Source organism: Oncorhynchus nerka, unplaced genomic scaffold (assembly GCF_034236695.1).
Source record: "Oncorhynchus nerka isolate Pitt River unplaced genomic scaffold, Oner_Uvic_2.0 unplaced_scaffold_1696, whole genome shotgun sequence".
Lineage (NCBI taxonomy): Eukaryota > Metazoa > Chordata > Actinopteri > Salmoniformes > Salmonidae > Oncorhynchus > Oncorhynchus nerka.
The window spans coordinates 1-24,370 of record NW_027039622.1 but is presented as its reverse complement, the minus strand read 5'-3'; the positions used below and the strand labels follow the sequence as shown (position 1 = coordinate 24,370).

At 40.5% G+C, this 24,370-nt stretch overlaps 19 non-coding genes across 19 annotated transcripts; all 19 read right to left on the bottom strand.

The window, feature by feature from the left end:
* Positions 1-326: 326 nt before the first annotated feature.
* Positions 327-409, bottom strand: trnal-cag (transfer RNA leucine (anticodon CAG)). Its single transcript has one exon. It is a non-coding gene; the product is annotated as a tRNA-Leu (tRNA).
* Positions 410-1,671: 1,262 nt separating this feature from the next.
* On the bottom strand, positions 1,672-1,754 carry trnal-cag (transfer RNA leucine (anticodon CAG)). The gene has a single exon. It is a non-coding gene; the product is annotated as a tRNA-Leu (tRNA).
* A 1,438-nt stretch (positions 1,755-3,192) lies between these two features.
* Positions 3,193-3,275, bottom strand: trnal-cag (transfer RNA leucine (anticodon CAG)). Its single transcript has one exon. It is a non-coding gene; the product is annotated as a tRNA-Leu (tRNA).
* A 1,249-nt stretch (positions 3,276-4,524) lies between these two features.
* Positions 4,525-4,607, bottom strand: trnal-cag (transfer RNA leucine (anticodon CAG)). Its single transcript has one exon. It is a non-coding gene; the product is annotated as a tRNA-Leu (tRNA).
* Positions 4,608-5,541: 934 nt separating this feature from the next.
* On the bottom strand, positions 5,542-5,623 carry trnas-aga (transfer RNA serine (anticodon AGA)). The gene has a single exon. It is a non-coding gene; the product is annotated as a tRNA-Ser (tRNA).
* A 276-nt stretch (positions 5,624-5,899) lies between these two features.
* Positions 5,900-5,982, bottom strand: trnal-cag (transfer RNA leucine (anticodon CAG)). Its single transcript has one exon. It is a non-coding gene; the product is annotated as a tRNA-Leu (tRNA).
* Positions 5,983-7,066: 1,084 nt separating this feature from the next.
* Positions 7,067-7,148, bottom strand: trnas-aga (transfer RNA serine (anticodon AGA)). The gene has a single exon. It is a non-coding gene; the product is annotated as a tRNA-Ser (tRNA).
* A 274-nt stretch (positions 7,149-7,422) lies between these two features.
* Positions 7,423-7,505, bottom strand: trnal-cag (transfer RNA leucine (anticodon CAG)). The gene has a single exon. It is a non-coding gene; the product is annotated as a tRNA-Leu (tRNA).
* Positions 7,506-8,590: 1,085 nt separating this feature from the next.
* On the bottom strand, positions 8,591-8,672 carry trnas-aga (transfer RNA serine (anticodon AGA)). Its single transcript has one exon. It is a non-coding gene; the product is annotated as a tRNA-Ser (tRNA).
* Positions 8,673-8,948: 276 nt separating this feature from the next.
* On the bottom strand, positions 8,949-9,031 carry trnal-cag (transfer RNA leucine (anticodon CAG)). Its single transcript has one exon. It is a non-coding gene; the product is annotated as a tRNA-Leu (tRNA).
* Positions 9,032-10,115: 1,084 nt separating this feature from the next.
* On the bottom strand, positions 10,116-10,197 carry trnas-aga (transfer RNA serine (anticodon AGA)). The gene has a single exon. It is a non-coding gene; the product is annotated as a tRNA-Ser (tRNA).
* A 1,427-nt stretch (positions 10,198-11,624) lies between these two features.
* trnas-aga (transfer RNA serine (anticodon AGA)) lies at positions 11,625-11,706 on the bottom strand. Its single transcript has one exon. It is a non-coding gene; the product is annotated as a tRNA-Ser (tRNA).
* Positions 11,707-11,982: 276 nt separating this feature from the next.
* On the bottom strand, positions 11,983-12,065 carry trnal-cag (transfer RNA leucine (anticodon CAG)). Its single transcript has one exon. It is a non-coding gene; the product is annotated as a tRNA-Leu (tRNA).
* Positions 12,066-13,149: 1,084 nt separating this feature from the next.
* On the bottom strand, positions 13,150-13,231 carry trnas-aga (transfer RNA serine (anticodon AGA)). The gene has a single exon. It is a non-coding gene; the product is annotated as a tRNA-Ser (tRNA).
* A 276-nt stretch (positions 13,232-13,507) lies between these two features.
* trnal-cag (transfer RNA leucine (anticodon CAG)) lies at positions 13,508-13,590 on the bottom strand. The gene has a single exon. It is a non-coding gene; the product is annotated as a tRNA-Leu (tRNA).
* A 1,082-nt stretch (positions 13,591-14,672) lies between these two features.
* Positions 14,673-14,754, bottom strand: trnas-aga (transfer RNA serine (anticodon AGA)). Its single transcript has one exon. It is a non-coding gene; the product is annotated as a tRNA-Ser (tRNA).
* A 276-nt stretch (positions 14,755-15,030) lies between these two features.
* Positions 15,031-15,113, bottom strand: trnal-cag (transfer RNA leucine (anticodon CAG)). Its single transcript has one exon. It is a non-coding gene; the product is annotated as a tRNA-Leu (tRNA).
* A 1,276-nt stretch (positions 15,114-16,389) lies between these two features.
* trnal-cag (transfer RNA leucine (anticodon CAG)) lies at positions 16,390-16,472 on the bottom strand. Its single transcript has one exon. It is a non-coding gene; the product is annotated as a tRNA-Leu (tRNA).
* A 1,116-nt stretch (positions 16,473-17,588) lies between these two features.
* trnas-aga (transfer RNA serine (anticodon AGA)) lies at positions 17,589-17,670 on the bottom strand. Its single transcript has one exon. It is a non-coding gene; the product is annotated as a tRNA-Ser (tRNA).
* Positions 17,671-24,370: the final 6,700 nt, after the last annotated feature.

Below are 24,370 nucleotides of genomic sequence, written 5' to 3'. Positions count from 1 at the left end.
AGATCCTAATGGATTTCTAGTCCATCGCCTTAACCACTGGACACGACAACAGGCCTGTCAGCAGTGAATGGGCCACCAGGCATAGTCTACAGAAAGTGATAATTTTACAACTGAAAGACAATGAAGTAACTCAGTAACTCATTATAATGCAATAAAGTGAAATGTTCCCCTCATTCATTTGTTATTAAGTACAGCTGTTTTCTTATTTTCCTTGATCTTTGCTCAGCTCCAGAAGGTTTACATTTGAGAGTGTTTATTATAAATTGTTATTTCATCATCTTATTATTACTGCTAAGCAGCATGACTCCTGAGAGGCACTAAACAACTGTCAGAAGTGGGATTTGAACCCACGCCTCCATGGGAGACTGCGACCTGAACGCAGCGCCTTAGACCGCTCGGCCATCCTGACTACAGCACATTACCTGGGTATCGGGTTAAAGAGTATGGGGTAAAAGTAGAAATAGGCACAGCCTTCTAAAATCACCACAGAGACCAGTAAATTTATGCACGATACCGACTTGCACTTTCATTTGTTTTATAATGTCATTTGTTTTTATCAATGAAAACTCCAGTCATTGATTTAACCTCAATATGGCCTTCAACGGAAAAGAGTAGTAAATCGTCATTGAATGAACGCTAAACTGGCCTCAGAATATGGCCATTCTGATATAAATGATAAAATTTCTCAGATAAGACCGAAAAAGTGTCTGTAAATATCAACAATCATCAGGGTAAGAGTGACAACAGGTCCACATGGCTGAAATCTTAACAAATGGCTTAATGGGTATTTTCAACGCAATCGTGTTATTATTTATTTTGAGGGTTTAACAAGGCAGCTCAACTGTGACCTGTGGCTTGACTTTAGATGTGGCCAGTTCGATTACCCTGCAGACTTTAAGAGTGTCTTCAGAATATGGCCATTTGGACATGAATTTAAAAATGCCTCAGATAGGACCAAAAAGTGTCTGGAGCTATCCGTCAGGGTAAGAGTGACAACAGGTTTCCACATGTGAAAATGGGGGAAATCTTAGCAAATGGCTTAATGGTTATTCATGAGAATCGTGTTGTTGTATTGTTGAGTGTATCATGGGATCTCACCTGAAATCTGTGGCTTGACTACAAACCTGTAACCTATGCTACTGTGGCCTATAGAGCTAGAAGGATGGATAACCAGGTGTGTAAAGGTGTGAGGTGGGATCCTGTCCCAAATGGACAACTAATCCCTATGTACTTGTGGAGATCTGAGAGGATATGATTGGTATAAGAAACACGACGAAACTTCAACCTCCGGAGGGGTCAAGAAAATTCAATTTCGTTGTCAGCAGGATTCGAACCTGCGCAGGAAGATCCTAATGGATTTCTAGTCCATCGCCTTAACCACTCGGCCACGACAACAGGCCTGTCAGCAGTGAATGGGCCACCAGGCATAGTCTACAGAAAGTGATAATTTTACAACTGAAAGACAATGAAGTAACTCAGTAACTCATTATAATGCAATAAAGTGAAATGTTCCCCTCATTCATTTGTTATTAAGTACAGCTGTTTTCTTATTTTCCTTGATCTTTGCTCAGCTCCAGAAGGTTTACATTTGAGAGTGTTTATTATAAATTGTTATTTCATCATCTTATTATTACTGCTAAGCAGCATGACTCCTGAGAGGCACTAAACAACTGTCAGAAGTGGGATTTGAACCCACGCCTCCATGGGAGACTGCGACCTGAACGCAGCGCCTTAGACCGCTCGGCCATCCTGACTACAGCACATTACCTGGGTATCGGGTTAAAGAGTATGGGGTAAAAGTAGAAATAGGCACAGCCTTCTAAAATCACCACAGAGACCAGTAAATTTATGCACGATACCGACTTGCACTTTCAATAGTCATTTGTTTTTATCAATGAAAAACTCCAGTCATTGATTTAACCTCAATATGGCCTTCAACGGAAAAGAGTAGTAAATCGTCATTGAATGAACGCTAAACTGGCCTCAGAATATGGCCATTCTGATATAAATGATAAAATTCCTCAGATAAGACCGAAAAAGTGTCTGTAAGTATCAGCAATCATCAGGGTAAGAGTGACAACAGGTCCACATGGCTGAAATCTTAACAAATGGCTTAATGGGTATTTTCAACGCAATCGTAAATCGTCATTGAATGAACGCTAAACTGGCCTCAGAATATGGCCATTCTGATATAAATGATAAAATTTCTCAGACAAGACCGAAAAAGTGTCTGTAAATATCAACAATCATCAGGGTAAGAGTGACAACAGGTCCACATGGCTGAAATCTTAACAAATGGCTTAATGGGTATTTTCAACGCAATCGTGTTATTATTTATTTTGAGGGTTTAACAAGGCAGCTCAACTGTGACCTGTGGCTTGACTTTAGATGTGGCCAGTTCGATTACCCTGCAGACTTTAAGAGTGTCTTCAGAATATGGCCATTTGGACATGAATTTAAAAATGCCTCAGATAGGACCAAAAAAGTGTCTGGAGCTATCCGTCAGGGTAAGAGTGACAACAGGTTTCCACATGTGAAAATGGGGGAAATCTTAGCAAATGGCTTAATGGTTATTCATGAGAATCGTGTTGTTGTATTGTTGAGTGTATCATGGGATCTCACCTGAAATCTGTGGCTTGACTACAAACCTGTAACCTATGCTACTGTGGCCTATAGAGCTAGAAGGATGGATAACCAGGTGTGTAAAGGTGTGAGGTGGGATCCTGTCCCAAATGGACAACTAATCCCTATGTACTTGTGGAGATCTGAGAGGATATGATTGGTATAAGAAACACGACGAAACTTCAACCTCCGGAGGGGTCAAGAAAATTCAATTTCGTTGTCGGCAGGATTCGAACCTGCGCAGAAAGATCCTAATGGATTTCTAGTCCATCGCCTTAACCACTCGGCCACGACAACAGGCCTGTCAGCAGTGAATGGGCCACCAGGCATAGTCTACAGAAAGTGATAATTTTACAACTGAAAGACAATGAAGTAACTCAGTAACTCATTATAATGCAATAAAGAAAATGTTCCCCATTCATTTGTTATTAAGTACAGCTGTTTTCTTATTTTCCTTGATCTTTGCTCAGCTCCAGAAGGTTTACATTTGAGAGTGTTTATTATAAATTGTTATTTCATCATCTTATTATTACTGCTAAGCAGCATGACTCCTGAGAGGCACTAAACAACTGTCAGAAGTGGGATTTGAACCCACGCCTCCATGGGAGACTGCGACCTGAACGCAGCGCCTTAGACCGCTCGGCCATCCTGACTACAGCACATTACCTGGGTATCGGGTTAAAGAGTATGGGGTAAAAGTAGAAATAGGCACAGCCTTCTAAAATCACCACAGAGACCAGTAAATTTATGCACGATACCGACTTGCACTTTCAATAGTCATTTGTTTTTATCAATGAAAAACTCCAGTCATTGATTTAACCTCAATATGGCCTTCAACGGAAAAGAGTAGTAAATCGTCATTGAATGAACGCTAAACTGGCCTCAGAATATGGCCATTCTGATATAAATGATAAAATTCCTCAGATAAGACCGAAAAAGTGTCTGTAAGTATCAGCAATCATCAGGGTAAGAGTGACAACAGGTCCACATGGCTGAAATCTTAACAAATGGCTTAATGGGTATTTTCAACGCAATCGTGTTATTATTTATTTTGAGGGTTTAACAAGGCAGCTCAACTGTGACCTGTGGCTTGACTTTAGATGTGGCCAGTTCGATTACCCTGCAGACTTTAAGAGTGTCTTCAGAATATGGCCATTTGGACATGAATTTAAAAATGCCTCAGATAGGACCAAAAAGTGTCTGGAGCTATCCGTCAGGGTAAGAGTGACAACAGGTTTCCACATGTGAAAATGGGGGAAATCTTAGCAAATGGCTTAATGGTTATTCATGAGAATCGTGTTGTTGTATTGTTGAGTGTATCATGGGATCTCACCTGAAATCTGTGGCTTGACTACAAACCTGTAACCTATGCTACTGTGGCCTATAGAGCTAGAAGGATGGATAACCAGGTGTGTAAAGGTGTGAGGTGGGATCCTGTCCCAAATGGACAACTAATCCCTATGTACTTGTGGAGATCTGAGAGGATATGATTGGTATAAGAAACACGACGAAACTTCAACCTCCGGAGGGGTCAAGAAAATTCAATTTCGTTGTCGGCAGGATTCGAACCTGCGCAGGAAGATCCTAATGGATTTCTAGTCCATCGCCTTAACCACTTGGACACGACAACAGGCCTGTCAGCAGTGAATGGGCCACCAGGCATAGTCTACAGAAAGTGATAATTTTACAACTGAAAGACAATGAAGTAACTCAGTAACTCATTATAATGCAATAAAGTGAAATGTTCCCCTCATTCATTATTAAGTACAGCTGTTTTCTTATTTTCCTTGATCTTTGCTCAGCTCCAGAAGGTTTACATTTGAGAGTGTTTATTATAAATTGTTATTTCATCATCTTATTATTACTGCTAAGCAGCATGACTCCTGAGAGGCACTAAACAACTGTCAGAAGTGGGATTTGAACCCACGCCTCCATGGGAGACTGCGACCTGAACGCAGCGCCTTAGACCGCTCGGCCATCCTGACTACAGCACATTACCTGGGTATCGGGTTAAAGAGTATGGGGTAAAAGTAGAAATAGGCACAGCCTTCTAAAATCACCACAGAGACCAGTAAATTTATGCACGATACCGACTTGCACTTTCAATAGTCATTTGTTTTTATCAATGAAAAACTCCAGTCATTGATTTAACCCCAATATGGCCTTCAACGGAAAAGAGTAGATTTAACCTTCAATATGGCCTTCAACGGAAAAGAGTAGTAAATCGTCATTGAATGAACGCTAAACTGGCCTCAGAATATGGCCATTCTGATATAAATGATAAAATTTCTCAGATAAGACCGAAAAAGTGTCTGTAAATATCAACAATCATCAGGGTAAGAGTGACAACAGGTCCACATGGCTGAAATCTTAACAAATGGCTTAATGGGTATTTTCAACGCAATCGTGTTATTATTTATTTTGAGGGTTTAACAAGGCAGCTCACCTGTGACCTGTGGCTTGACTTTAGATGTGGCCAGTTCGATTACCCTGCAGACTTTAAGAGTGTCTTCAGAATATGGCCATTTGGACATGAATTTAAAAATGCCTCAGATAGGACCAAAAAAGTGTCTGGAGCTATCCGTCAGGGTAAGAGTGACAACAGGTTTCCACATGTGAAAATGGGGGAAATCTTAGCAAATGGCTTAATGGTTATTCATGAGAATCGTGTTGTTGTATTGTTGAGTGTATCATGGGATCTCACCTGAAATCTGTGGCTTGACTACAAACCTGTAACCTATGCTACTGTGGCCTATAGAGCTAGAAGGATGGATAACCAGGTGTGTAAAGGTGTGAGGTGGGATCCTGTCCCAAATGGACAACTAATCCCTATGTACTTGTGGAGATCTGAGAGGATATGATTGGTATAAGAAACACGACGAAACTTCAACCTCCGGAGGGGTCAAGAAAATTCAATTTCGTTGTCGGCAGGATTCGAACCTGCGCAGGAAGATCCTAATGGATTTCTAGTCCATCGCCTTAACCACTCGGCCACGACAACAGGCCTGTCAGCAGTGAATGGGCCACCAGGCATAGTCTACAGAAAGTGATAATTTTACAACTGAAAGACAATGAAGTAACTCAGTAACTCATTATAATGCAATAAAGTGAAATGTTCCCCTCATTCATTTGTTATTAAGTACAGCTGTTTTCTTATTTTCCTTGATCTTTGCTCAGCTCCAGAAGGTTTACATTTGAGAGTGTTTATTATAAATTGTTATTTCATCATCTTATTATTACTGCTAAGCAGCATGACTCCTGAGAGGCACTAAACAACTGTCAGAAGTGGGATTTGAACCCACGCCTCCATGGGAGACTGCGACCTGAACGCAGCGCCTTAGACCGCTCGGCCATCCTGACTACAGCACATTACCTGGGTATCGGGTTAAAGAGTATGGGGTAAAAGTAGAAATAGGCACAGCCTTCTAAAATCACCACAGAGACCAGTAAATTTATGCACGATACCGACTTGCACTTTCAATAGTCATTTGTTTTTATCAATGAAAAACTCCAGTCATTGATTTAACCTCAATATGGCCTTCAACGGAAAAGAGTAGTAAATCGTCATTGAATGAACGCTAAACTGGCCTCAGAATATGGCCATTCTGATATAAATGATAAAATTCCTCAGATAAGACCGAAAAAGTGTCTGTAAGTATCAGCAATCATCAGGGTAAGAGTGACAACAGGTCCACATGGCTGAAATCTTAACAAATGGCTTAATGGGTATTTTCAACGCAATCGTGTAAATCGTCATTGAATGAACGCTAAACTGGCCTCAGAATATGGCCATTCTGATATAAATGATAAAATTTCTCAGACAAGACCGAAAAAGTGTCTGTAAATATCAACAATCATCAGGGTAAGAGTGACAACAGGTCCACATGGCTGAAATCTTAACAAATGGCTTAATGGGTATTTTCAACGCAATCGTGTTATTATTTATTTTGAGGGTTTAACAAGGCAGCTCAACTGTGACCTGTGGCTTGACTTTAGATGTGGCCAGTTCGATTACCCTGCAGACTTTAAGAGTGTCTTCAGAATATGGCCATTTGGACATGAATTTAAAAATGCCTCAGATAGGACCAAAAAGTGTCTGGAGCTATCCGTCAGGGTAAGAGTGACAACAGGTTTCCACATGTGAAAATGGGGGAAATCTTAGCAAATGGCTTAATGGTTATTCATGAGAATCGTGTTGTTGTATTGTTGAGTGTATCATGGGATCTCACCTGAAATCTGTGGCTTGACTACAAACCTGTAACCTATGCTACTGTGGCCTATAGAGCTAGAAGGATGGATAACCAGGTGTGTAAAGGTGTGAGGTGGGATCCTGTCCCAAATGGACAACTAATCCCTATGTACTTGTGGAGATCTGAGAGGATATGATTGGTATAAGAAACACGACGAAACTTCAACCTCCGGAGGGGTCAAGAAAATTCAATTTCGTTGTCGGCAGGATTCGAACCTGCGCAGGAAGATCCTAATGGATTTCTAGTCCATCGCCTTAACCACTCGGCCACGACAACAGGCCTGTCAGCAGTGAATGGGCCACCAGGCATAGTCTACAGAAAGTGATAATTTTACAACTGAAAGACAATGAAGTAACTCAGTAACTCATTATAATGCAATAAAGTGAAATGTTCCCCATTCATTTGTTATTAAGTACAGCTGTTTTCTTATTTTCCTTGATCTTTGCTCAGCTCCAGAAGGTTTACATTTGAGAGTGTTTATTATAAATTGTTATTTCATCATCTTATTATTACTGCTAAGCAGCATGACTCCTGAGAGGCACTAAACAACTGTCAGAAGTGGGATTTGAACCCACGCCTCCATGGGAGACTGCGACCTGAACGCAGCGCCTTAGACCGCTCGGCCATCCTGACTACAGCACATTACCTGGGTATCGGGTTAAAGAGTATGGGGTAAAAGTAGAAATAGGCACAGCCTTCTAAAATCACCACAGAGACCAGTAAATTTATGCACGATACCGACTTGCACTTTCAATAGTCATTTGTTTTTATCAATGAAAAACTCCAGTCATTGATTTAACCTCAATATGGCCTTCAACGGAAAAGAGTAGTAAATCGTCATTGAATGAACGCTAAACTGGCCTCAGAATATGGCCATTCTGATATAAATGATAAAATTCCTCAGATAAGACCGAAAAAGTGTCTGTAAGTATCAGCAATCATCAGGGTAAGAGTGACAACAGGTCCACATGGCTGAAATCTTAACAAATGGCTTAATGGGTATTTTCAACGCAATCGTGTAAATCGTCATTGAATGAACGCTAAACTGGCCTCAGAATATGGCCATTCTGATATAAATGATAAAATTTCTCAGACAAGACCGAAAAAGTGTCTGTAAATATCAACAATCATCAGGGTAAGAGTGACAACAGGTCCACATGGCTGAAATCTTAACAAATGGCTTAATGGGTATTTTCAACGCAATCGTGTTATTATTTATTTTGAGGGTTTAACAAGGCAGCTCAACTGTGACCTGTGGCTTGACTTTAGATGTGGCCAGTTCGATTACCCTGCAGACTTTAAGAGTGTCTTCAGAATATGGCCATTTGGACATGAATTTAAAAATGCCTCAGATAGGACCAAAAAAGTGTCTGGAGCTATCCGTCAGGGTAAGAGTGACAACAGGTTTCCACATGTGAAAATGGGGGAAATCTTAGCAAATGGCTTAATGGTTATTCATGAGAATCGTGTTGTTGTATTGTTGAGTGTATCATGGGATCTCACCTGAAATCTGTGGCTTGACTACAAACCTGTAACCTATGCTACTGTGGCCTATAGAGCTAGAAGGATGGATAACCAGGTGTGTAAAGGTGTGAGGTGGGATCCTGTCCCAAATGGACAACTAATCCCTATGTACTTGTGGAGATCTGAGAGGATATGATTGGTATAAGAAACACGACGAAACTTCAACCTCCGGAGGGGTCAAGAAAATTCAATTTCGTTGTCGGCAGGATTCGAACCTGCGCAGGAAGATCCTAATGGATTTCTAGTCCATCGCCTTAACCACTCGGCCACGACAACAGGCCTGTCAGCAGTGAATGGGCCACCAGGCATAGTCTACAGAAAGTGATAATTTTACAACTGAAAGACAATGAAGTAACTCAGTAACTCATTATAATGCAATAAAGTGAAATGTTCCCCTCATTCATTTGTTATTAAGTACAGCTGTTTTCTTATTTTCCTTGATCTTTGCTCAGCTCCAGAAGGTTTACATTTGAGAGTGTTTATTATAAATTGTTATTTCATCATCTTATTATTACTGCTAAGCAGCATGACTCCTGAGAGGCACTAAACAACTGTCAGAAGTGGGATTTGAACCCACGCCTCCATGGGAGACTGCGACCTGAACGCAGCGCCTTAGACCGCTCGGCCATCCTGACTACAGCACATTACCTGGGTATCGGGTTAAAGAGTATGGGGTAAAAGTAGAAATAGGCACAGCCTTCTAAAATCACCACAGAGACCAGTAAATTTATGCACGATACCGACTTGCACTTTCAATAGTCATTTGTTTTTATCAATGAAAAACTCCAGTCATTGATTTAACCTCAATATGGCCTTCAACGGAAAAGAGTAGTAAATCGTCATTGAATGAACGCTAAACTGGCCTCAGAATATGGCCATTCTGATATAAATGATAAAATTCCTCAGATAAGACCGAAAAAGTGTCTGTAAGTATCAGCAATCATCAGGGTAAGAGTGACAACAGGTCCACATGGCTGAAATCTTAACAAATGGCTTAATGGGTATTTTCAACGCAATCGTGTAAATCGTCATTGAATGAACGCTAAACTGGCCTCAGAATATGGCCATTCTGATATAAATGATAAAATTTCTCAGACAAGACCGAAAAAGTGTCTGTAAATATCAACAATCATCAGGGTAAGAGTGACAACAGGTCCACATGGCTGAAATCTTAACAAATGGCTTAATGGGTATTTTCAACGCAATCGTGTTATTATTTATTTTGAGGGTTTAACAAGGCAGCTCAACTGTGACCTGTGGCTTGACTTTAGATGTGGCCAGTTCGATTACCCTGCAGACTTTAAGAGTGTCTTCAGAATATGGCCATTTGGACATGAATTTAAAAATGCCTCAGATAGGACCAAAAAGTGTCTGGAGCTATCCGTCAGGGTAAGAGTGACAACAGGTTTCCACATGTGAAAATGGGGGAAATCTTAGCAAATGGCTTAATGGTTATTCATGAGAATCGTGTTGTTGTATTGTTGAGTGTATCATGGGATCTCACCTGAAATCTGTGGCTTGACTACAAACCTGTAACCTATGCTACTGTGGCCTATAGAGCTAGAAGGATGGATAACCAGGTGTGTAAAGGTGTGAGGTGGGATCCTGTCCCAAATGGACAACTAATCCCTATGTACTTGTGGAGATCTGAGAGGATATGATTGGTATAAGAAACACGACGAAACTTCAACCTCCGGAGGGGTCAAGAAAATTCAATTTCGTTGTCGGCAGGATTCGAACCTGCGCAGGAAGATCCTAATGGATTTCTAGTCCATCGCCTTAACCACTCGGCCACGACAACAGGCCTGTCAGCAGTGAATGGGCCACCAGGCATAGTCTACAGAAAGTGATAATTTTACAACTGAAAGACAATGAAGTAACTCAGTAACTCATTATAATGCAATAAAGTGAAATGTTCCCCTCATTCATTTGTTATTAAGTACAGCTGTTTTCTTATTTTCCTTGATCTTTGCTCAGCTCCAGAAGGTTTACATTTGAGAGTGTTTATTATAAATTGTTATTTCATCATCTTATTATTACTGCTAAGCAGCATGACTCCTGAGAGGCACTAAACAACTGTCAGAAGTGGGATTTGAACCCACGCGACCTGAACGCAGCGCCTTAGACCGCTCGGCCATCCTGACTACAGCACATTACCTGGGTATCGGGTTAAAGAGTATGGGGTAAAAGTAGAAATAGGCACAGCCTTCTAAAATCACCACAGAGACCAGTAAATTTATGCACGATACCGACTTGCACTTTCAATAGTCATTTGTTTTTATCAATGAAAAACTCCAGTCATTGATTTAACCTCAATATGGCCTTCAACGGAAAAGAGTAGTAAATCGTCATTGAATGAACGCTAAACTGGCCTCAGAATATGGCCATTCTGATATAAATGATAAAATTCCTCAGATAAGACCGAAAAAGTGTCTGTAAGTATCAGCAATCATCAGGGTAAGAGTGACAACAGGTCCACATGGCTGAAATCTTAACAAATGGCTTAATGGGTATTTTCAACGCAATCGTGTAAATCGTCATTGAATGAACGCTAAACTGGCCTCAGAATATGGCCATTCTGATATAAATGATAAAATTTCTCAGACAAGACCGAAAAAGTGTCTGTAAATATCAACAATCATCAGGGTAAGAGTGACAACAGGTCCACATGGCTGAAATCTTAACAAATGGCTTAATGGGTATTTTCAACGCAATCGTGTTATTATTTATTTTGAGGGTTTAACAAGGCAGCTCAACTGTGACCTGTGGCTTGACTTTAGATGTGGCCAGTTCGATTACCCTGCAGACTTTAAGAGTGTCTTCAGAATATGGCCATTTGGACATGAATTTAAAAATGCCTCAGATAGGACCAAAAAGTGTCTGGAGCTATCCGTCAGGGTAAGAGTGACAACAGGTTTCCACATGTGAAAATGGGGGAAATCTTAGCAAATGGCTTAATGGTTATTCATGAGAATCGTGTTGTTGTATTGTTGAGTGTATCATGGGATCTCACCTGAAATCTGTGGCTTGACTACAAACCTGTAACCTATGCTACTGTGGCCTATAGAGCTAGAAGGATGGATAACCAGGTGTGTAAAGGTGTGAGGTGGGATCCTGTCCCAAATGGACAACTAATCCCTATGTACTTGTGGAGATCTGAGAGGATATGATTGGTATAAGAAACACGACGAAACTTCAACCTCCGGAGGGGTCAAGAAAATTCAATTTCGTTGTCGGCAGGATTCGAACCTGCGCAGGAAGATCCTAATGGATTTCTAGTCCATCGCCTTAACCACTCGGCCACGACAACAGGCCTGTCAGCAGTGAATGGGCCACCAGGCATAGTCTACAGAAAGTGATAATTTTACAACTGAAAGACAATGAAGTAACTCAGTAACTCATTATAATGCAATAAAGTGAAATGTTCCCCTCATTCATTTGTTATTAAGTACAGCTGTTTTCTTATTTTCCTTGATCTTTGCTCAGCTCCAGAAGGTTTACATTTGAGAGTGTTTATTATAAATTGTTATTTCATCATCTTATTATTACTGCTAAGCAGCATGACTCCTGAGAGGCACTAAACAACTGTCAGAAGTGGGATTTGAACCCACGCCTCCATGGGAGACTGCGACCTGAACGCAGCGCCTTAGACCGCTCGGCCATCCTGACTACAGCACATTACCTGGGTATCGGGTTAAAGAGTATGGGGTAAAAGTAGAAATAGGCACAGCCTTCTAAAATCACCACAGAGACCAGTAAATTTATGCACGATACCGACTTGCACTTTCAATAGTCATTTGTTTTTATCAATGAAAAACTCCAGTCATTGATTTAACCTCAATATGGCCTTCAACGGAAAAGAGTAGTAAATCGTCATTGAATGAACGCTAAACTGGCCTCAGAATATGGCCATTCTGATATAAATGATAAAATTCCTCAGATAAGACCGAAAAAGTGTCTGTAAGTATCAGCAATCATCAGGGTAAGAGTGACAACAGGTCCACATGGCTGAAATCTTAACAAATGGCTTAATGGGTATTTTCAACGCAATCGTGTAAATCGTCATTGAATGAACGCTAAACTGGCCTCAGAATATGGCCATTCTGATATAAATGATAAAATTTCTCAGACAAGACCGAAAAAGTGTCTGTAAATATCAACAATCATCAGGGTAAGAGTGACAACAGGTCCACATGGCTGAAATCTTAACAAATGGCTTAATGGGTATTTTCAACGCAATCGTGTTATTATTTATTTTGAGGGTTTAACAAGGCAGCTCACCTGTGACCTGTGGCTTGACTTTAGATGTGGCCAGTTCGATTACCCTGCAGACTTTAAGAGTGTCTTCAGAATATGGCCATTTGGACATGAATTTAAAAATGCCTCAGATAGGACCAAAAAGTGTCTGGAGCTATCCGTCAGGGTAAGAGTGACAACAGGTTTCCACATGTGAAAATGGGGGAAATCTTAGCAAATGGCTTAATGGTTATTCATGAGAATCGTGTTGTTGTATTGTTGAGTGTATCATGGGATCTCACCTGAAATCTGTGGCTTGACTACAAACCTGTAACCTATGCTACTGTGGCCTATAGAGCTAGAAGGATGGATAACCAGGTGTGTAAAGGTGTGAGGTGGGATCCTGTCCCAAATGGACAACTAATCCCTATGTACTTGTGGAGATCTGAGAGGATATGATTGGTATAAGAAACACGACGAAACTTCAACCTCCGGAGGGGTCAAGAAAATTCAATTTCGTTGTCGGCAGGATTCGAACCTGCGCAGGAAGATCCTAATGGATTTCTAGTCCATCGCCTTAACCACTCGGCCACGACAACAGGCCTGTCAGCAGTGAATGGGCCACCAGGCATAGTCTACAGAAAGTGATAATTTTACAACTGAAAGACAATGAAGTAACTCAGTAACTCATTATAATGCAATAAAGTGAAATGTTCCCCTCATTCATTTGTTATTAAGTACAGCTGTTTTCTTATTTTCCTTGATCTTTGCTCAGCTCCAGAAGGTTTACATTTGAGAGTGTTTATTATAAATTGTTATTTCATCATCTTATTATTACTGCTAAGCAGCATGACTCCTGAGAGGCACTAAACAACTGTCAGAAGTGGGATTTGAACCCACGCCTCCATGGGAGACTGCGACCTGAACGCAGCGCCTTAGACCGCTCGGCCATCCTGACTACAGCACATTACCTGGGTATCGGGTTAAAGAGTATGGGGTAAAAGTAGAAATAGGCACAGCCTTCTAAAATCACCACAGAGACCAGTAAATTTATGCACGATACCGACTTGCACTTTCAATAGTCATTTGTTTTTATCAATGAAAACTCCAGTCATTGATTTAACCTCAATATGGCCTTCAACGGAAAAGAGTAGTAAATCGTCATTGAATGAACGCTAAACTGGCCTCAGAATATGGCCATTCTGATATAAATGATAAAATTCCTCAGATAAGACCGAAAAAGTGTCTGTAAGTATCAGCAATCATCAGGGTAAGAGTGACAACAGGTCCACATGGCTGAAATCTTAACAAATGGCTTAATGGGTATTTTCAACGCAATCGTGTAAATCGTCATTGAATGAACGCTAAACTGGCCTCAGAATATGGCCATTCTGATATAAATGATAAAATTTCTCAGACAAGACCGAAAAAGTGTCTGTAAATATCAACAATCATCAGGGTAAGAGTGACAACAGGTCCACATGGCTGAAATCTTAACAAATGGCTTAATGGGTATTTTCAACGCAATCGTGTTATTATTTATTTTGAGGGTTTAACAAGGCAGCTCAACTGTGACCTGTGGCTTGACTTTAGATGTGGCCAGTTGATTACCCTGCAGACTTTAAGAGTGTCTTCAGAATATGGCCATTTGGACATGAATTTAAAAATGCCTCAGATAGGACCAAAAAGTGTCTGGAGCTATCCGTCAGGGTAAGAGTGACAACAGGTTTCCACATGTGAAAATGGGGGAAATCTTAGCAAATGGCTTAATGGTTATTCATGAGAATCGTGTTGTTGTATTGTTGAGTGTATCATGGGATCTCACCTGAAATCTGTGGCTTGACTACAAACCTGTAACCTATGCTACTGTGGCCTATAGAGCTAGAAGGATGGATAACCAGGTGTGTAAAGGTGTGAGGTGGGATCCTGTCCCAAATGGACAACTAATCCCTATGTACTTGTGGAGATCTGAGAGGATATGATTGGTATAAGAAACACGACGAAACTTCAACCTCCGGAGGGGTCAAGAAAATTCAATTTCGTTGTCGGCAGGATTCGAACCTGCGCAGGAAGATCCTAATGGATTTCTAGTCCATCGCCTTAACCACTCGGCCACGACAACAGGCCTGTCAGCAGTGAATGGGCCACCAGGCATAGTCTACAGAAAGTGATAATTTTACAACTGAAAGACAATGAAGTAACTCAGTAACTCATTATAATGCAATAAAGTGAAATGTTCCCCTCATTCATTTGTTATTAAGTACAGCTGTTTTCTTATTTTCCTTGATCTTTGCTCAGCTCCAGAAGGTTTACATTTGAGAGTGTTTATTATAAATTGTTATTTCATCATCTTATTATTACTGCTAAGCAGCATGACTCCTGAGAGGCACTAAACAACTGTCAGAAGTGGGATTTGAACCCACGCCTCCATGGGAGACTGCGACCTGAACGCAGCGCCTTAGACCGCTCGGCCATCCTGACTACAGCACATTACCTGGGTATCGGGTTAAAGAGTATGGGGTAAAAGTAGAAATAGGCACAGCCTTCTAAAATCACCACAGAGACCAGTAAATTTATGCACGATACCGACTTGCACTTTCAATAGTCATTTGTTTTTATCAATGAAAAACTCCAGTCATTGATTTAACCTCAATATGGCCTTCAACGGAAAAGTCAATATGGCCTTCAACGGAAAAGAGTAGTAAATCGTCATTGAATGAACGCTAAACTGGCCTCAGAATATGGCCATTCTGATATAAATGATAAAATTTCTCAGATAAGACCGAAAAAGTGTCTGTAAATATCAACAATCATCAGGGTAAGAGTGACAACAGGTCCACATGGCTGAAATCTTAACAAATGGCTTAATGGGTATTTTCAACGCAATCGTGTTATTATTTATTTTGAGGGTTTAACAAGGCAGCTCACCTGTGACCTGTGGCTTGACTTTAGATGTGGCCAGTTCGATTACCCTGCAGACTTTAAGAGTATCTTCAGAATATGGCCATTTGGACATGAATTTAAAAATGCCTCAGATAGGACCAAAAAAGTGTCTGGAGCTATCCGTCAGGGTAAGAGTGACAACAGGTTTCCACATGTGAAAATGGGGAAATCTTAGCAAATGGCTTAATGGTTATTCATGAGAATCGTGTTGTTGTATTGTTGAGTGTATCATGGGATCTCACCTGAAATCTGTGGCTTGACTACAAACCTGTAACCTATGCTACTGTGGCCTATAGAGCTAGAAGGATGGATAACCAGGTGTGTAAAGGTGTGAGGTGGGATCCTGTCCCAAATGGACAACTAATCCCTATGTACTTGTGGAGATCTGAGAGGATATGATTGGTATAAGAAACACGACGAAACTTCAACCTCCGGAGGGGTCAAGAAAATTCAATTTCGTTGTCGGCAGGATTCGAACCTGCGCAGGAAGATCCTAATGGATTTCTAGTCCATCGCCTTAACCACTGGCCACGACAACAGGCCTGTCAGCAGTGAATGGGCCACCAGGCATAGTCTACAGAAAGTGATAATTTTACAACTGAAAGACAATGAAGTAACTCAGTAACTCATTATAATGCAATAAAGTGAAATGTTCCCCTCATTCATTTGTTATTAAGTACAGCTGTTTTCTTATTTTCCTTGATCTTTGCTCAGCTCCAGAAGGTTTACATTTGAGAGTGTTTATTATAAATTGTTATTTCATCATCTTATTATTACTGCTAAGCAGCATGACTCCTGAGAGGCACTAAACAACTGTCAGAAGTGGGATTTGAACCCACGCCTCCATGGGAGACTGCGACCTGAACGCAGCGCCTTAGACCGCTCGGCCATCCTGACTACAGCACATTACCTGGGTATCGGGTTAAAGAGTATGGGGTAAAAGTAGAAATAGGCACAGCCTTCTAAAATCACCACAGAGACCAGTAAATTTATGCACGATACCGACTTGCACTTTCAATAGTCATTTGTTTTTATCAATGAAAAACTCCAGTCATTGATTTAACCTCAATATGGCCTTCAACGGAAAAGAGTAGTAAATCGTCATTGAATGAACGCTAAACTGGCCTCAGAATATGGCCATTCTGATATAAATGATAAAATTCCTCAGATAAGACCGAAAAAGTGTCTGTAAGTATCAGCAATCATCAGGGTAAGAGTGACAACAGGTCCACATGGCTGAAATCTTAACAAATGGCTTAATGGGTATTTTCAACGCAATCGTGTAAATCGTCATTGAATGAACGCTAAACTGGCCTCAGAATATGGCCATTCTGATATAAATGATAAAATTCTCAGATAAGACCGAAAAAGTGTCTGTAAATATCAACAATCATCAGGGTAAGAGTGACAACAGGTCCACATGGCTGAAATCTTAACAAATGGCTTAATGGGTATTTTCAACGCAAATCGTCATTCAATCGTGTTATTATTTATTTTGAGGGAAAAAGTGTCTGTAAATATCAAGGCAGCTCAAATCCTGTGACCTGTGGCTTGACTTTAGATGATGTGGCCAGTTCGATTACCCTGCAGACTTTAAGAGTGTCTTCAGAATATGGCCATTTGGACATGAATTTAAAAATGCCTCAGATAGGACCAAAAAAGTGTCTGGAGCTATCCGTCAGGGTAAGAGTGACAACAGGTTTCCACATGTGAAAATGGGGGAAATCTTAGCAAATGGCTTAATGGTTATTCATGAGAATCGTGTTGTTGTATTGTTGAGTGTATCATGGGATCTCACCTGAAATCTGTGGCTTGACTACAAACCTGTAACCTATGCTACTGTGGCCTATAGAGCTAGAAGGATGGATAACCAGGTGTGTAAAGGTGTGAGGTGGGATCCTGTCCCAAATGGACAACTAATCCCTATGTACTTGTGGAGAGGCTGAGAGGATATGATTGGTATAAGAAACACGACAAACTTCAACCTCCGGAGGGGCCAAGAAAATTCCATTTCGTTGTCGGCAGGATTCGAACCTGCGCAGGAAGATCCTAATGGATTTCTAGTCCATCGCCTTAACCACTCGGCCACGACAACAGGCCTGTCAGCAGTGAATGGGCCACCAGGCATAGTCTACAGAAAGTGATAATTTTACAACTGAAAGACAATGAAGTAACTCAGTAACTCATTATAATGCAATAAAGTGAAATGTTCCCCTCATTCATTTGTTATTAAGTACAGCTGTTTTCTTATTTTCCTTGATCTTTGCTCAGCTCCAGAAGGTTTACATTTGAGAGTGTTTATTATAAATTGTTATTTCATCATCTTATTATTACTGCTAAGCAGCATGACTCCTGAGAGGCACTAAACAACTGTCAGAAGTGGGATTTGAACCCACGCCACCATGGGAGACTGAGACCTGAACGCAGCGCCTTAGACCGCTCGGCCATCCTGAATACATCATTACCTGGGTATCGGGTTAAAGAGTATGGGGTAAAAGTAGAAATAGGCACAGCCTTCTAAAATCACCACAGAGACCAGTAAATTTATGCACGATACCGACTTGCACTTGTGTCAATAGTCATTTGTTTTTATCAATGAAAACTCCAGTCATTGATTTAACCTCAATATGGCCTTCAACGGAAAAGAGTAGTAAATCGTCATTGAATGAACACTAAACTGGCCTCAGAATATGGCCATTCTGATATAAATGATAAAATTTGATTTGATAAGACCGAAAAAGTGTCTGTAAATATCAACAATCATCAGGGTAAGAGTGACAACAGGTCCACATGGCTGAAATCTTAACAAATGGCTTAATGGGTATTTTCAACCAATGTGTTATTATTCATTTTGAGGGTTTAACAAGGCCTCACCTGTGACCTGTGGCTTGACTTTAGATGGGCAACTAATTACCCTGCAGACTTTAAGAGTGTCTTCAGAATATGGCCATTTGACATGAATTTAAAAATGCCTCAGATAGGACCAAAAAGTGTCTGGAGCTATCCGTCAGGGTAAGAGTGACAACAGGTTTCCACATGTGAAAATGGGGGAAATCTTAGCAAATGGCTTAATGGTTATTCATGAGAATCGTGTTGTTGTATTGTTGAGTGTATCATGGGATCTCACCTGAAATCTGTGGCTTGACTACAAACCTGTAACCTATGCTACTGTGGCCTATAGAGCTAGAAGGATGGATAACCAGGTGTGTAAAGGTGTGAGGTGGGATCCTGTCCCAAATGGACAACTAATCCCTATGTACTTGTGGAGATCTGAGAGGATATGATTGGTATAAGAAACACGACGAAACTTCAACCTCCGGAGGGGTCAAGAAAATTCAATTTCGTTGTCGGCAGGATTCGAACCTGCGCAGGAAGATCCTAATGGATTTCTAGTCCATCGCCTTAACCACTCAGTTGACAACAGGCCTTTCAGCAGTGAATGGGCCACCAGGCATAGTCTACAGAAAGTGATAATTTTACAACTGAAAGACAATGAAGTAACTCAGTAACTCATTATAATGCAATAAAGTGAAATGTTCCCCTCATTCATTTGTTATTAAGTACAGCTGTTTTCTTATTTTCCTTGATCTTTGCTCAGCTCCAGAAGGTTTACATTTGAGAGTGTTTATTATAAATTGTTATTTCATCATCTTATTATTACTGCTAAGCAGCATGACTCCTGAGAGGCACTAAACAACTGTCAGATGTGGGATTTGAACCCACGCCTCCATGGGAGACTGCGACCTGAACGCAGCGCCTTAGACCGCTCGGCCATCCTGACTACAGCACATTACCTGGGTATCGGGTTAAAGAGTATGGGGTAAAAGTAGAAATAGGCAGCCTTCTAAAATCACCACAGAGACCAGTAAATTTATGCACGATACCGACTTGCACTTTCAATAGTCATTTGTTTTTATCAATGAAAAACTCCAGTCATTGATTTAACCTCAATTGGCCTTCAACGGAAAAGAGTAGTAAATCTCATTGAATGAATGCTAAACTGGCCTCAGAATATGGCCATTCTGATATAAATGATAAAATTCCTCAGATAAGACCGAAAAAGTGTCTGTAAGTATCAGCAATCATCAGGGTAAGAGTGACAACAGGTCCACATGGCTGAAATCTTAACAAATGGCTCAATGGGTATTTTCAACGCAATCAATGTTGTTTCTCATTGAATGAGCAGTAAACTGGCCTCAGAATATGGCCATTCTGATATAAATGATAAAATTCCTCAGATAAGACCGAAAAAGTGTCTGTAAGTATCAGCAATCATCAGGGTAAGAGTGACAACAGGTCCACATGGCTGAAATCTTAACAAATGGCTCAATGGGTATTTTCAAGAAATCGTGTAAATTCATTTTAATGAACGCTAAACTGGCCTAATATGGCCAATATAAATGATAAATTTCCAGGACAAGACCGAAAAAGTGTCTGTAAATATCAAGAATCATCAGGGTAAGAGTGACAACAGGTCCACATGGCTGAAATCTTAACAAATGGCTTAATGGGTATTTTCAAAATCGTGTTATTATTTATTTTGAGGGTTTAACAAGGCAGCTCAACTGTGACCTGTGGCTTGACTTTAGATGTGGCCAGTTCGATTACCCTGCAGACTTTAAGAGTGTCTTCAGAATATGGCCATTTGGACATGAATTTAAAAATGCCTCAGATAGGACCAAAAAGTGTCTGGAGCTATCCACAGGGTAAGAGTGACAACAGGTTTCCACATGTGAAAATGGGGGAAATCTTAGCAAATGGCTTAATGGTTATTCATGAACAATCGTGTTGTTGTATTGTTGAGTGTATCATGGGATCTCACCTGAAATCTGTGGCTTGACTACAAACCTGTAACCTATGCTACTGTGGCCTATAGAGCTAGAAGGATGGATAATCCAGGTGTGTAAAGGTGTGAGGTAATCCTGTCCCAAATGGACAACTAATCCCTATGTACTCACAGATCTGAGAGGATATGATTGGTATAAGAAACACGACGAAACTCAACCTCCGGAGGGGTCAAGAAAATTCATTTCGTTGTCGAATCACTATAAGGCATTCGAACCTCAAGGAAGATCCTAATGGATTTCTAGTCCATCGCCTTAACCACTGATGACAACAGGCCTGTCAGCAGTGAATGGGCCACCAGGCATAGTCTACAGAAAGTGATAATTTTACAACTGAAAGACAATGAAGTAACTCAGTAACTCATTATAATGCAATAAAGTGAAATGTTCCCCTACATTCATTTGTTATTAAGTACAGCTGTTTTCATTTTCCTTGATCTTTGCTCAGCTCCAGAAGGTTTACATTTGAGAGTGTTTATTATAAATTGTTATTTCATCATCTTATTATTACTGCTAAGCAGCATGACTCCTGAGAGGCACTAAACAACTGTCAGAAGTGGGATTTGAACCCACGCCTCCATGGGAGACTGCGACCTGAACGCAGCGCCTTAGATCGCTGGCCATCCTGAAGCCAGCACATTACCTGGGTATCGGGTTAAAGATGAAAAGTAGAAATAGGCACAGCCTTCTCAAAATCACCACAGAGACCAGTAAATTTATGCACGATACCACTTGCACTTTCAACTGTGTTTGTTTTTATCAATGAAAAACTCCAGTCATTGATTTAACCTCAATATGGCCTTCAAGGGTGGAGAGTAGTTAATCCTGTTGAATGAACGCTAAACTGTGCACTCAGAATATGGCCATTCTGATATAAATGATAAAATTTCCAGATAAGACCGAAAAAGTCTGAAATTCAACAATCATCAGGGTAAGAGTGACAACAGGTCCACATGGCTGAAATCTTAACAAATGGCTTAATGGGTATTTTCAGCCAATCGTGATTATTCATTTTGAGGGTTTAACAAGGAAGATCACTTAACTGTGACCTGTGGCTTGGACAGATGTGGCCAGTTCGATTACCCTGCAGACTTTAAGAGTGTTTCAGAATATGGCCATTTTGACATGAATTTAAAAATGCCTCAGATAGGACCAAAAAGTGTCTGGAGCTATCCGTCAGGGTAAGAGTGACAACAGGTTTCCACATGTGAAAATGGGGGAAATCTTAGCAAATGGCTTAATGGTTATTCATGAGAATCGTGTTGTTGTATTGTTGAGTGTATCATGGGATCTCACCTGAAATCCTGTGGCTTGACTACAAACCTGTAACCTATGCTACTGTTTATTAGAAGGATGGATAACCAGGTGTGTAAAGGTGTGAGGTGGGATCCTGTCCCAAATGGACAACTAATCCCTATGTACTTGTGGAGATCTGAGAGGATATGATTGAATAAGAAACACGAGAAACTTCAACCTCCGGAGGGGTCAAGAAAATTCATATTTTTTCCATACAACCTCAGGAAGATCCTAATGGATTTCTAGTCCATCAGCCATTAACCACTTAGACAACAGGCCTGTCAGCAGTGAATGGGCCACCAGGCATAGTCTACAGAAAGTGATAATTTTACAACTGAAAGACAATGAAGTAACTCAGTAACTCTCATTATAATGCAATAAAGTGAAATGTTCCCCTCATTCATTTGTTATTAAGTACAGCTGTTTTCTTATTTTCCTTGATCTTTGCTCAGCTCCAGAAGGTTTACATTTGAGAGTGTTTATTATAAATTGTTATTTCATCATCTTAGATTACTGCTAAAAAGCATGACTCCTGAGAGGCACTAAACAACTGTCAGATGTGGGATTTGAACCCACGCCTCCATGGGAGACTGGGCCTGAACGCAAAATATTTACCGCTCGGCCATCCTGACTACAGCACATTACCTGGGTATCGGGTTAAAGAGTTTGTGTCAAGAACTGAAATAGGCACAGCCTTTTAAAATCACCACAGAGACCAGTAAATTTATGCACGAATGGTCCACTTGCACTTTCAATAGTCATTTGTTTTTATCAATGAAAAACTCCAGTCATTGATTTAACCTCAATATGGCCTTCAACGGAAAAGAGTAGTAAATCGTCATTGAATGAATGCTAAACTGGCCTCAGAATATGGCCATTCTGATATAAATGATAAAATTCCTCAGATAAGACCGAAAAAGTGTCTGTAGTATCAGCAATCATCAGGGTAAGAGGTGACAACAGGTCCACATGGCTGAAATCTTAACAAATGGCTTAATGGGTATTTTCAACACTCGTGAAATCAGGCATGAATGAACGCAAACATGGGGGACAGAATATGGCCATTCTGAATAAATGATAAAATTCCTCAATAAGACCGAAAAATTGTCTGTAAGTATCAGAACTATCATTGACACAGGTCCACATGGCTGAAATTTTGGCTTTGGGAATATTAAAAATACGATGTAAATCGTCATTCAATGAACGCTAAACTGGCCTCATTTACATTACCTATAAATGATAAAATTTTCAACAAGACCGAAAAAGTGTCTGTAAATATCAACAATCATCAGGGTATGGGTTTCAAACAGGTCCACATGGCTGAAATCTTAACAAATGGCTTAATGGGTATTTTCAATGCAATCGTGTTATTATTTATTTTGAGGGTTTAACAAGGTTTCTCAACTGTGACCTGTGGCTTGACTTTAGATGTGGCCAGTTCGATTACCCTGCAGACTTTAAGAGTGTCTTCAGAATATGGCCATTTGGACATGAATTTAAAAATGCCTCAGATAGGACCAAAAAGTGTCTGGAGCTATCCGTCAGGGTAAGAGTGACAACAGGTTTCCACATGTGAAAATGGGGGAAATCTTAGCAAATGGCTTAATGGTTATTCATGAGAATCGTGTTGTTGTATTGTTGAGTGTATCATGGGATCTCACCTGAAATCTGTGGCTTGACTACAAACCTGTAACCTATGCTACTGTGGCCTATAGAGCTAGAAGGATGGATAACCAGGTGTGTAAAGGTGTGAGGTGGGATCCTGTCCCAAATGGCAACTAATCCCTATGTACTTGTGGAGATCTGAGAGGATATGATTGGTCACGACGAAACTTCAACCTCCGGAGGGGTCAAGAAAATGCATTTTTGTTGTCGGCAGGATTCAACCTGCGCAGGAAGATCCTAATGGATTTCTAGTCCATCGCCTTAACCACTCGGCCACGACAACAGGCCTGTCAGCAGTGAATGGGCCACCAGGCATAGTCTACAGAAAGTGATAATTTTACAACTGAAAGACAATGAAGTAACTCAGTAACTCATTATAATGCAATAAAGTGAAATGTTCCCCATTCATTTGTTATTAAGTACAGCTGTTTTCTTATTTTCCTTGATCTTTGCTCAGCTCCAGAAGGTTTACATTTGAGAGTGTTTATTATAAATTGTTATTTCATCATCTTATTATTACTGCTAAGCAGCATGACTCCTGAGAGGCACTAAACAACTGTCAGAAGTGGGATTTGAACCCACGCCTCCATGGGAGACTGAGACCTGAACGCAGCGCCTTAGACGCTCGGCCATCCTGAATACATCACATTACCTGGGTATCGGGTTAAAGAGTATGGGGTAAAAGTAGAAATAGGCACAGCCTTCTAAAATCACCACAGAGACCAGTAAATTTATGCACGATACCGACTTTGCACTTTCAATAGTCATTTGTTTTTTATCAATGAAAAACTCCAGTCATTGATTTAACCTCAATATGGCCTTCAACGGAAAAGAGTAGTAAATCGTCATTGAATGAACGCTAAACTGGCCTCAGAATATGGCCATTCTGATATAAATGATAAAATTTCTCAGATAAGACCGAAAAGTGTCTGAATATCAACAATCATCAGGGCAAGAGTGACAACAGGTCCACATGGCTGAAATCTTAAC